Below are 10,487 nucleotides of genomic sequence, written 5' to 3'. Positions count from 1 at the left end.
TTTTTGGTCGGAATAAAATGAAATTTGGCTGATACAATCATTAGGCAATGTTGAATTTTTCTGATGCAATAATTTTCGATGATTACATCATACATCAGTATAAAAGGGCTCAGAAAGCACCACAGGATGTTAGTTGAAATTCAATATCCGAAATGGTGAGAGAGCACTCTTTGGAGACCAGGGCCAAGGATGTAGGCATGATAGAGGGTAGATCAAGCTAGAGAGACGTTGCTCAAAGATTACAGATTTCTTTAAGGACAATTGAGAATTGGTGCAAGAAAAGGAAGGATGGAGAAACCCTTGCAAATCAGAAGGGTCGAAGAAGGAAGGAAAAAAATTACAAAGTTACCAAACTGGTGGTTTCAAAATATTTGACCAAAAAGAGGCAATCCACAAGGAAACTTGCAGCAAGATTGACTTCAAAGGGCTATCCAATATCCAAGACATATGTCCACAACTACCTGAGACACCCTTTAAATGCTTTGCCATACAAACCTCGTCTGCACCCTAAACTTTCAGACAACCAAAGGAAGGCCCGGCTTCAATTCTTTTGTGAGCCGAAACAATGGTCCGCAGATGACTGGAAATGTATCCTCTTCAGTCATGAAAGTCCATCTGAGCAATTTCATGCCCCAAATCCCCAAACAGATCCGGTTTGGGCAAGAGAAAAAGGGAAATATGGAACCCCATCTAACTGTGAAATTTCCCTAGAAAATTCAGGTTTGGGCCATTATCAGCCACTAGGCAGTGTCAAATCTTCACCTGATTTCACGAAATCAAACTGTGACGGACGAGTACTACGTAATGGAGATCCTCAGCAAGTCTCTGATGTCAGTTTTGTCTCATAATGAATAAACTGGACCTCCTTTGAAGAGGAAAATGTTGTCTGACACATCAAGAGCCATTTTCCTGCAGGATGGTGCCCCTGCTCACCACTCCAAAAAGACGCAAAAGTGGTGTTGAGACAACTTTGATTCTTTCTGGGGAAAAGGCATGTGGCAGCCAACAGTCCTGATTTGTCTCCTATTGAAAATTTGTGAGCCTTGGTCCAGAGGGACCTCAATGAAAATGCGCCAGCAACTTCAGAGGATGAATAAAAAAAACAAAAAAAACTGACAAAAGCTTGGGAAAAAATTTCTCTAGATACTTTGAATAATCTGTATGAAAAGATGCCAAAACGCATAAAAATGTATTAAACTTAAAGGTTATCATATTGGGAAGTAAATAAAGTTTTTTGCCAAAGGTTATTTCAAAAAATTGAGAAAAACCCCATCAATTTTTCGACATACTGTAAATACCAGTGTTGATAATTTTTGGAGCTAAGCCTCCCAGAATGATGAAAGCTAGCAACGTCCCTGCATCAAAAACAACATCTTATGAAAAGGCTGAGTTTAAATTTATATAATAAGGTCGTTCAAGTAAATCCAGTCGACCTATAAATGCATCCGGATCAATAAGGAAGCAAATAAAGGATTAAAATTTTATTTACATGTTTATAAATTATTCAATGTTCAATTATTTATGAAATTGCCCTTTCTCTCCCACTTTTATGGTGGTTCTGGCTCCCTTGACCCCCTTTCTAACATAAATCACCGCCATTTTAACATTTCCTTATTCTTTTGTTGGTTTTGAGTGGTGATTACATTTACAGTTATTTTTTGTGATTTGGGCCCCCTTCTTTAATAAAATCCATTAACGAGGATGATAGTATGAACTGTACATTCTGTAGCAAGAGAAAAGAAACGTCAGTACATACTTTTAACGAGTGTAATAGGGTGATTCCTTTGGTAAGAGTGTGTGAAGTAAAATTAAAAGAAAAACTACAAGTCTCAACGTCAGAAACTGATTGGGTAGTGGTCACCGATCCGGATCTTCCCAGGGCTTTTAAGGCGGAGGCCATCATTGTTAAAGCCCAGGTCATAATATATTCTTGTAGATGAAAAGAGAAACACAAACCAACAAATTTGGAAGGGGTTATCGAGATAGAACTCGACGTTTTAGTTAATTTTCCCGACAAATGTCGTTAATTCGGATTTTTAGCTGTGATTTTTATTGTCGTTTTTCTTTGTTTTGTTTTTTCTTTAACCCATATCAGATATGTGTAATGACTGTGTTATATTCAGTTAGAATGTTGGTTTGTTTTTGTTTGTCGTAATTATCAATAAAGGTATGTCTATTAGGCTTTAAAAAAAAATATCCTCAATTTCTATTTCTATAGTTTTGAACACTGCAAAAGACTAGAACTGCTCGTTACATTCACAGAACCAATTACTGGACTGCTCCTGGTATTGATATGCTTAGGTATACAAACAGAATAGAGGACACTTCAAATATTTTAGCCATATTGAAGGAGAGGAAATTTTTCCTATAAATTTTAAAATTTAAATAATATTCGGCTTATATTTCTATCATTTTTTAAAGTATTTTGTTTTTAGTCAAATGCCCACATATACAAATGTTTCAACTATCATCAGGCAAAATTTCATGAAGCTGCCATTAACCATCTATGCCATATTGTATCTCGAAAAATTATACTATATAATAAAAGAACCACAGAAAAATAAGTCATAGTTTCTGTCTAAAAATTGATGTGGTTGTCGAATTTTTATAGAAAACATTGGCATTACTGAGACCAACAGAGAGGGCACTATCAAATAACACTATCACCTTTAAATCTGATTGTAAATGTAATCGTTTAACATACCTATTACTTGAAAATAAACATGCAATATCTTGATTAAGAAGCACATTTCTTGTAAATAATATTAAAAGCCTGCAAACTGTTGGAGTTATAACATTTGAAGGAATTTAATCTGATATATAGATAAATTATGTTAAGTACATTTGATGGAGAAAGGATTTAAAGGATTTTTTATCTCATGTGTCCATATTTTTCTACAATAAATTTATAATCCGTGGCCTAATGTAGGCCTTTTTGAACTCATTGTATATATATATAAATATATATACTTTGTCCAATATCCATTTAAAGCCATAAGGATTATAGTCTTGGTTGGAATTTGAGAGTTAACAATTTATATTAATCTACTTTTGGTCAAGTTTATAGGTAATTGGAATAAAAAAGATGATCGTATAAAAGGCTTTTTTAGAACTTAAACGAATTACATGAAACTAAATACATTTTGTTATACATTACGAGAAAAAATATATGACTTCTTTATCTTTATTGTATCTCTCAACCTTGTATCTTTCTGTTGAGAAATTATTCATATAATTATTCACTGTTTAACATGAACTTTTTCGAATTCAACCAATCAGCCTCTAGAACAATGATAAATGAAAAATAAGTAAAAACATCGACAGTTGACAACAAATACGTAAAATACTATTATGTATGTGGAATAATGCTGTGACGAGGCAGGGGCGTCCGCACGGAGTATGCGGGGGGTAGCTCCCCATCAAATAAAGGATTTTTGAAAAAAAAATTCAAATATTAAATTTTTGTGAATAACTGTGGATTTTTGATTTGTTTTTGGAAAAATTCAATTTTTTTGTAAACGGCTGTAGATCTATATAATTTTTTGTTAACATTTGTGGATTTTTAAAGTTATTTGTTAACAGCTGTGGAATTTTTTCCCAAAAAATATAATGTTTTTTTTTAAATATCGGTATATTTAAAAAAAAAATTATGATTTGAAGATTTTTTTTTCCAAAAAATCTTATCTTTTGTGAATAGCTATGGATTTTGTAATTATGCAAAAAGTAATTTTAATCACTAATGTATACTAAAACAAAGTGATGAAAATCAGCCATTAAAAAAAAGAAACTTAAAATCAACATGGTAACTCTGAAAATTCATTTCTAGTTTTTTACATAAAGCCATTAAATTATATGACTTTTAAGATTAACTCCCATTTGTTAAATTTATACATATGTTATACACCATAGCCAGATAGGATTTAATTTTGTTTTGGCCAATTTAGTTGATTCATAATAATAGAAAGTATGTTAGTAATTACTTTCCAATATTTTTTCCAAAACTTTTATCTCCCTCTGCCGTCTCCTATGCTTATGTGCACAATGGATAGTATTAACGTAAAATACTTTATACTAGTTTTTCCAACTAAGGTCAGGTCCTTACCACAACCACGTTCATATGAACGGCATCGTTTCGTCCTAATGTTTATTTCCAACCCCACTCTTGTTTCCGAATGCAAAATTACTAAGGTTGTGCCCTTTGCGATCTGTCGGTTTTAGCGGTTCAAGCGGTTGCAGTTATTGAGACGCTTAAACCGGATCCGACAAAGTCAAACTGGAATCGAGACCGCAATATATTACTTATCGGTCTCGGTTCTTGTGCTTTTTTTCGTATATAAAGGAAATAAAATCATAATTATAAAAAATAAATTAACTTTAATCAATAAGGTAATTTTTTTTTTGTAAAATGACAGCGTTTTCCAATGATTTATTTACGTTGGCAGGGGGATACAGCTGTATCTATGTTCCAAATAGCTAAGGGCTTCTTATGGATCTGAAAAGGGGGCTTAAGGCAACATACAGTGCAAATAAAAGAGCAAAGGGGTGGGGTAGATTATGGATTCAGGTCCGCTAATGAGCTGGTCGACCCCCTATAATGTTTCGTTAGCGAGAGTTTCCCAAAATTTACTATGGCATGCTCCCTCCTAAACTAATACATTTCAAACTGAGACCCCTTTATACGAGTTTTTGGGGCCCCAGCTGGAACTTGGGGTACTACAGACTCTGCGTATAAGGTAGCTGCATCCATGTTTGTATCAAATATCCTTTCCTGGATCCGAATTTTCTAGCGAGGCCCCTTGTTTTAAGTGCCTGTTACCAAACTAATCATGCATAAAAAAGAATCGATACTGAAGATCGGAACCGATACCGATAAAGCTGAACCGAGACCAAAACTATTGAAATGAAAGAACAGAGACCGATAGACCCGCTGAACCGGGATCAATGGAATCGCTGGACCTGAACCGTGACAATCTTGCAAGTTACTTTTGTAGAGAAAGTTCACTACGATTTTTTAAGAGGCAAAAAGTTGACGATGGATGAGGTTCACATTGCAGAAAGTTCTTCGTGAGGAAAATTAATATTTATTCCGAATCATTACCTATTTTGTTATATTGTTTCAATATTTATCAAATAAATAATATATATGATAATTAGATAATAATAGTTCTACTATTAACTCTATTAAAAGTATCACTGCGTTACTTTGCTAACACCAAAATATACAGTTTTGATTTTTCTACTTCTTTCCTACAAATCAGTGTTATGAGTAGTGATGTTAATCAGCTGATTTCATTATATAATATGATTTTTCGGGACATAATATTAAATAGATGGTTAATGTCAGCTTTTTGAAATTTTTTTCCAAAAAAATATTTTTTTTTTGAACAGGTGTGGATTTTTGATTTTTTTTTTTCGGAAAAATTCCATATTTCGAGAATTACCACTTTTACCATCTACAACGTGCTAGTTGTCTATTTCTTTCTCTATGGTTTTACTCTAAATCAAGGCCGAATCACTTTTTAAAAGTTTAGATAAATTAAATTAAAGGAAATGTTCCGTGATTACATACATTATATGTGATTAGGGACCCTTAACAAAGTAGGCACGTGTGTAAAAGGGCGGATAGTTTTTGAAATTGCAGACAAAAGCAATAATACAACATGTACATTATGTATATCCAAGGGTATAAACCAAGTGGCGAACTGAAAACCACGTGATCAATATTTCTCGAAATATAGTTGGCTACTGAACAATTATATTGTTCTCTAGGGAAGTGGATTATTCTCGTATATTACTCCATATAGTGAACAATGCAACCTCCATAAATTCACACTTTTAACTGAATTGACAAGGTGCATTCTGCAAAAAGAAGAAATAATTGCATTTGTAACGATGAACAATCACAGAGACGATCATCGGTATCAGGGATGAGCAATTGGCGGCCACGTGATCGAACTTGGCCCTTGGCCTCACTTTATGCACCTCACAAATAGATTTATTATTTATTTAAAAAAAAAGCTTTTGATTTTACTGTTGACCGATTGAGTCACCATACGCAAACAATAGCGGGGCTCGGGCTACTTTTTGCATTAGAGAAGAAAAAAGTCAAAAGCTGTGACCACTAACAGTGGCAAAAAGAGAAAACTTGACCGAGAAAATCGCACTTTTCAGCCAAAATGGGAAGAATAGTACCTCTTTACTAATTTCAAAGGGGAACCAATGCGTCTAGTTTGCTTGGTGATATTATCAGCCTTAAAAGATTACAACTTAAGTCCCAATTATAACACCTTGCGTAAGGTTCAATGCGAAGTAAACTCGAGTTACCAGAGCCGCTGCAGTAGCAGACCTCAAATCCAAAGTATGTCAACAACAGGACTTTTCCACAAAAGCCACGACCTGTTAAGAGTCAGGCATCACAGCGTCTTATGATGGGGCACTGGAAATTGCTAAGGCAAATAATCCACTGGATGGAGAAGTGAAAATGACGAAAGCATTTGCTGACAACAGCATGGGTAAAAATTTTGAAGCTGTGTCTTTGTCCAGACACACAGCAAGACGGAGGATTTTTGTCATCCTCGATCATGTCGAAGTAGAACTGAAAACAAGTAAGGCAGGATTTGAAGTACTTCTGATTAGCTTTGGATAAGTGTATAGATGTTACCCAACTTGTGGTTTTGCAATAACGATTAACATTGCATTTGATGTGCAAGAGGAGTGATTGAAATTGGCATCTTTGCACGAAATCAATGCAGGCAGCGATATATTCAACGCCGTTACATGTGCTGTGGATGAATTTATTGGCTTTGATAACCTTTTGACTGTTGTTCCGGATGGTGCACCTGGAATGCAGGGAAGAAAAAGGGATTTCGCAGGGAAGACAAAGAGATTTTGCAGGGCTACACAGGTAGAACAGAGTAAACTACCCTATACTTCACTGCCTCATCCATCAAGTGAATAGAGTAATATTGTGAGATGTCATGTAGGCCTGGTATTCCGTGGTTATACATATATAGAAAGACATACAAACATTATATTTTGTAACGGCAAATATTTTTTTCAAATCTTTCCAAAATATCCTCATTTGAATCATTTGTAGCGTCCTTCATATCCAGTAATTTGAAGTGCGTGGTAAGGTAATGCGCCTCTCAAATGATAGTACTGAAAAAAATGTAGACCTCTTTATCATGGAAGTTGCCCGTCCCTGATCTGTGGTATGATAAGAAACGACATCTTTTGTGGGGAAAAGGATACTACTAAGATAAGAAATCTAATGTTGTTCCATACCTTATGAAGACTGTAGTCGGTCCCGTCAAGTTCAGTCTTTGTTCGGTCCAGTTCAGACTTAAAACTTATAAAGTTCGGTCATTGCTTACTTCACTCAACATCATTTCTTTTGTTTTTAACCAGTTCGATTACTGGCATTCCGAAGGACGGACAGTCTTAAGAACCGACCCTTAAGTACTGATAGACCGACTGGACCAAATAAATAAGGACTGGCATAAAACTGAAATAATCTACTACAACTAACAGGCGTGTTTCTCTACTTAGTTTTATAGCTTAGTTTGTACCAAATGTTAGCAAGGGGAGGGGGCAAAAAATGCCATAAATTTGCAAACATACCTTAGAAATATACTTTTTTGTAAATTAGAAGATACTATTAACTATTATTCGTACATTGAACCGATTTATAAGATCAATTTGTAATAACATTTTTACAAGGACTGTTCCTCAGCGTCAATATTTACCTAACTATGAATACATTTATTTTCATGCGGACAACTATCTAGAACGTACACCCATGAAGCGGAAGTGATTCAAACTGTTGCTTTTTATAGTCAAATAAGTAAAATCATACTCTATCGAAATTTCTATGGAGTTTAATTGACGTCTGAAATGTAACGTACTCAATGTTATACTAATACAATGATATATATTTCTCGTTTAGAAGATATTACAAAATACAAGTTACTGTATTTCATCTCAAAGATCAAAGGTATGAGTAATTAATTTAGACTTGATATATAAAAAAAGTATTTTAACAATTTTATTTCCACCAATCACTAGAGATGTCAAAAAAGAGCCCACTCCAAAATCAGTCGGTATGCTGTAATATTAATACAAAGATATTTATATATTTAACTCCCTCTTACGTCTCTTCAAATCTTAACTCTAATACATGTCCTTGTGTACTTTGCAAACACTATACTATTATTTATATTTTAGTAGTTTAAAGCTTTATTTGATCGTAGTATTTGTTTTGAAAAAATGGAAATGCTTTTGGCGAATATAATTTATACTTATTGATTTATAGCCGAGAATAGTTGTTGGATAAAAGGATATTAAGATTTGTAGACTTGTCTAAATCCATTAATTATTGTCATCTTATATATACAAAAATAAACTTTTGAATCTTCCTCCTCTTCCCTACTACCTCCCCCCTCCGTTTTGTTCTGCCTGGCAACAGTTTTTATTCTTTATTCTACTATTAAAAATTAGATAGGAAGAGGAGATTGCATTAGCCAGTTAATTTGTCTTGGATGAACACTTATGAGAATTCAATCTGTTCAATAATTTTTAAGTAAGTAACATGAAGGGGGAGATTGCATTAGCCAGTTTTGGATTGGATTGCTGCAATTCAAATGAACACTTATAAGAATTTAATCTGTTCAATAAAGCCGAATAGTGACATTGTATATACTATCACAAGCCAGATCTCTCGACTAATGGAGAAGCTAATCAATTCTGAAGTGAGAAACTTTTTTCACAGATACAATTTAATATCTCCCAGACAACATGGATTCCGAAGTGTTTCCGTCTTGTGTTTCAAAACTGTTATCATGCTGGGATGATGTCGCTCGGAGTAGGGACTCCTCACTGGATACTTATACTTTGACTTCAACTAGGCGTTCGACAAGTTGCTGCATGGTGGCCTCGAACACAAACTATATTGCATTGGGATTGGGAGTGAACTATTGCAGTGGATTTAATCTTGGCTCAGTAATTGAGAACAGCGAGTTCTGATAAACTGCAAGCGATCAGCTTCAATAGGTGTCCCATCCTCTGTATCAGGGTAGTTTTCTTGGACCTACCCTCTTCTCTGTCTGTATTAGTGACTTCAAATCCAAAATATATACATATGTATGCGGACGACACAAAGCTTGTTTACCACTCAGAAGAGGGGACAAACATTACTTCAGAGAATTTCTGAGGTGAAGCGACCGATGGAGAGTTCCTGTAACTCTTGAGAAGAGCTTCTTTACGATTTTTCGGGGTAGTGCTATTAATCTTGGAGAGATGAAGAATGTGGATGTCTTTAAGGATCTTGGAGGGAGGATGATATCTTCTAATATGAAATTCAGCACTCACATTTACAATATAGTTAGAAAAGCAAACAGAGCGCTTGGGTTTATTAAAAGGAGTTTTAAAACCAGAAATATGAAGCTGATGAAGAAGTTTTATGAAGCATATGCTTCGTCTATTTTAAACTACGCTTCTCAGTTGTGGAATCCAATGTATAGAAAGGAAATCAGAGCTTTTGAAAACGTACAGAAACGCTTTATTAAGATGGTATGCGGCGATATATCCTATGAGGTTGGTTTACATCTAGTCGGGCTGTTGTCGCTTGAAAAGAGGGGGAAACTACAGGATGGGATTATGATGTTTTAATTTAAAAATGGACTGACCCATTGTAATATCAAACCCTAAGTATCTAGTAAGGTGTACACCACTAGATTATTTTCCGATTTTTACTTAGTTCAGCCATCAGCAAATACTAATTACCTCCAACATAGCTTTTTTTTATCGAACTATACGGATATGGAACAGCCTCCCCGAAGAAGTGAGAAGAACGTCTTCACTTTGGGCTTTAAGAGACTTTTAAAAAATACTCCACATCTACTTTAATTCCAAACCACATTATATCACTTCCTTTTACCATATTATTTCATTAGATTTTATCATATTGTTTTATTATACTTTATCATAATGTTTTATTATATTTAATCATGAGTCGACATATTCGCCTTTTTTTTAGCCACTAGTTGAAACCAACCAAATAAATAAAAAATAAAATATAACTAATTTGACACATTGCCTTGGTAATATTTCAAAGTACCTATGGCCCATAAGCATTCTATTAAAGCATTGGATATTATGCAAGTTACTAATTTATTTAGAGGTAAAGTAAGTTTCAAGTTGTCATGTAGTTGGTGCAAGTATTAAGCGATCTTTACTGAAGGCAAGTTAGGAGAAGGTTAGTTTATTTACATGGGATTGAATAGGGTTTAATTTACAAAGGTTAATACAATAAACTTTTTATTTGTGATAAAAAGAAAAACATTAACAAAAAAAAAAACAAATACCCAAAGAAATTACCAAAATTTAGCAATTGGTATCTTTGCTATCTGTTGGGTTGTCTTCGAAGCATGCATAACTGTGGGAGCATCACCATCCACAATCCCTGTTCATGAGTAACTCTGACGAACTTA

The sequence above is a fragment of the Lepeophtheirus salmonis genome, chromosome 3 (genome assembly GCF_016086655.4).
Source record: "Lepeophtheirus salmonis chromosome 3, UVic_Lsal_1.4, whole genome shotgun sequence".
Taxonomy (NCBI): Eukaryota; Metazoa; Arthropoda; class Copepoda; order Siphonostomatoida; family Caligidae; genus Lepeophtheirus; species Lepeophtheirus salmonis.
Note: the sequence above shows the minus strand (reverse complement) of the source record.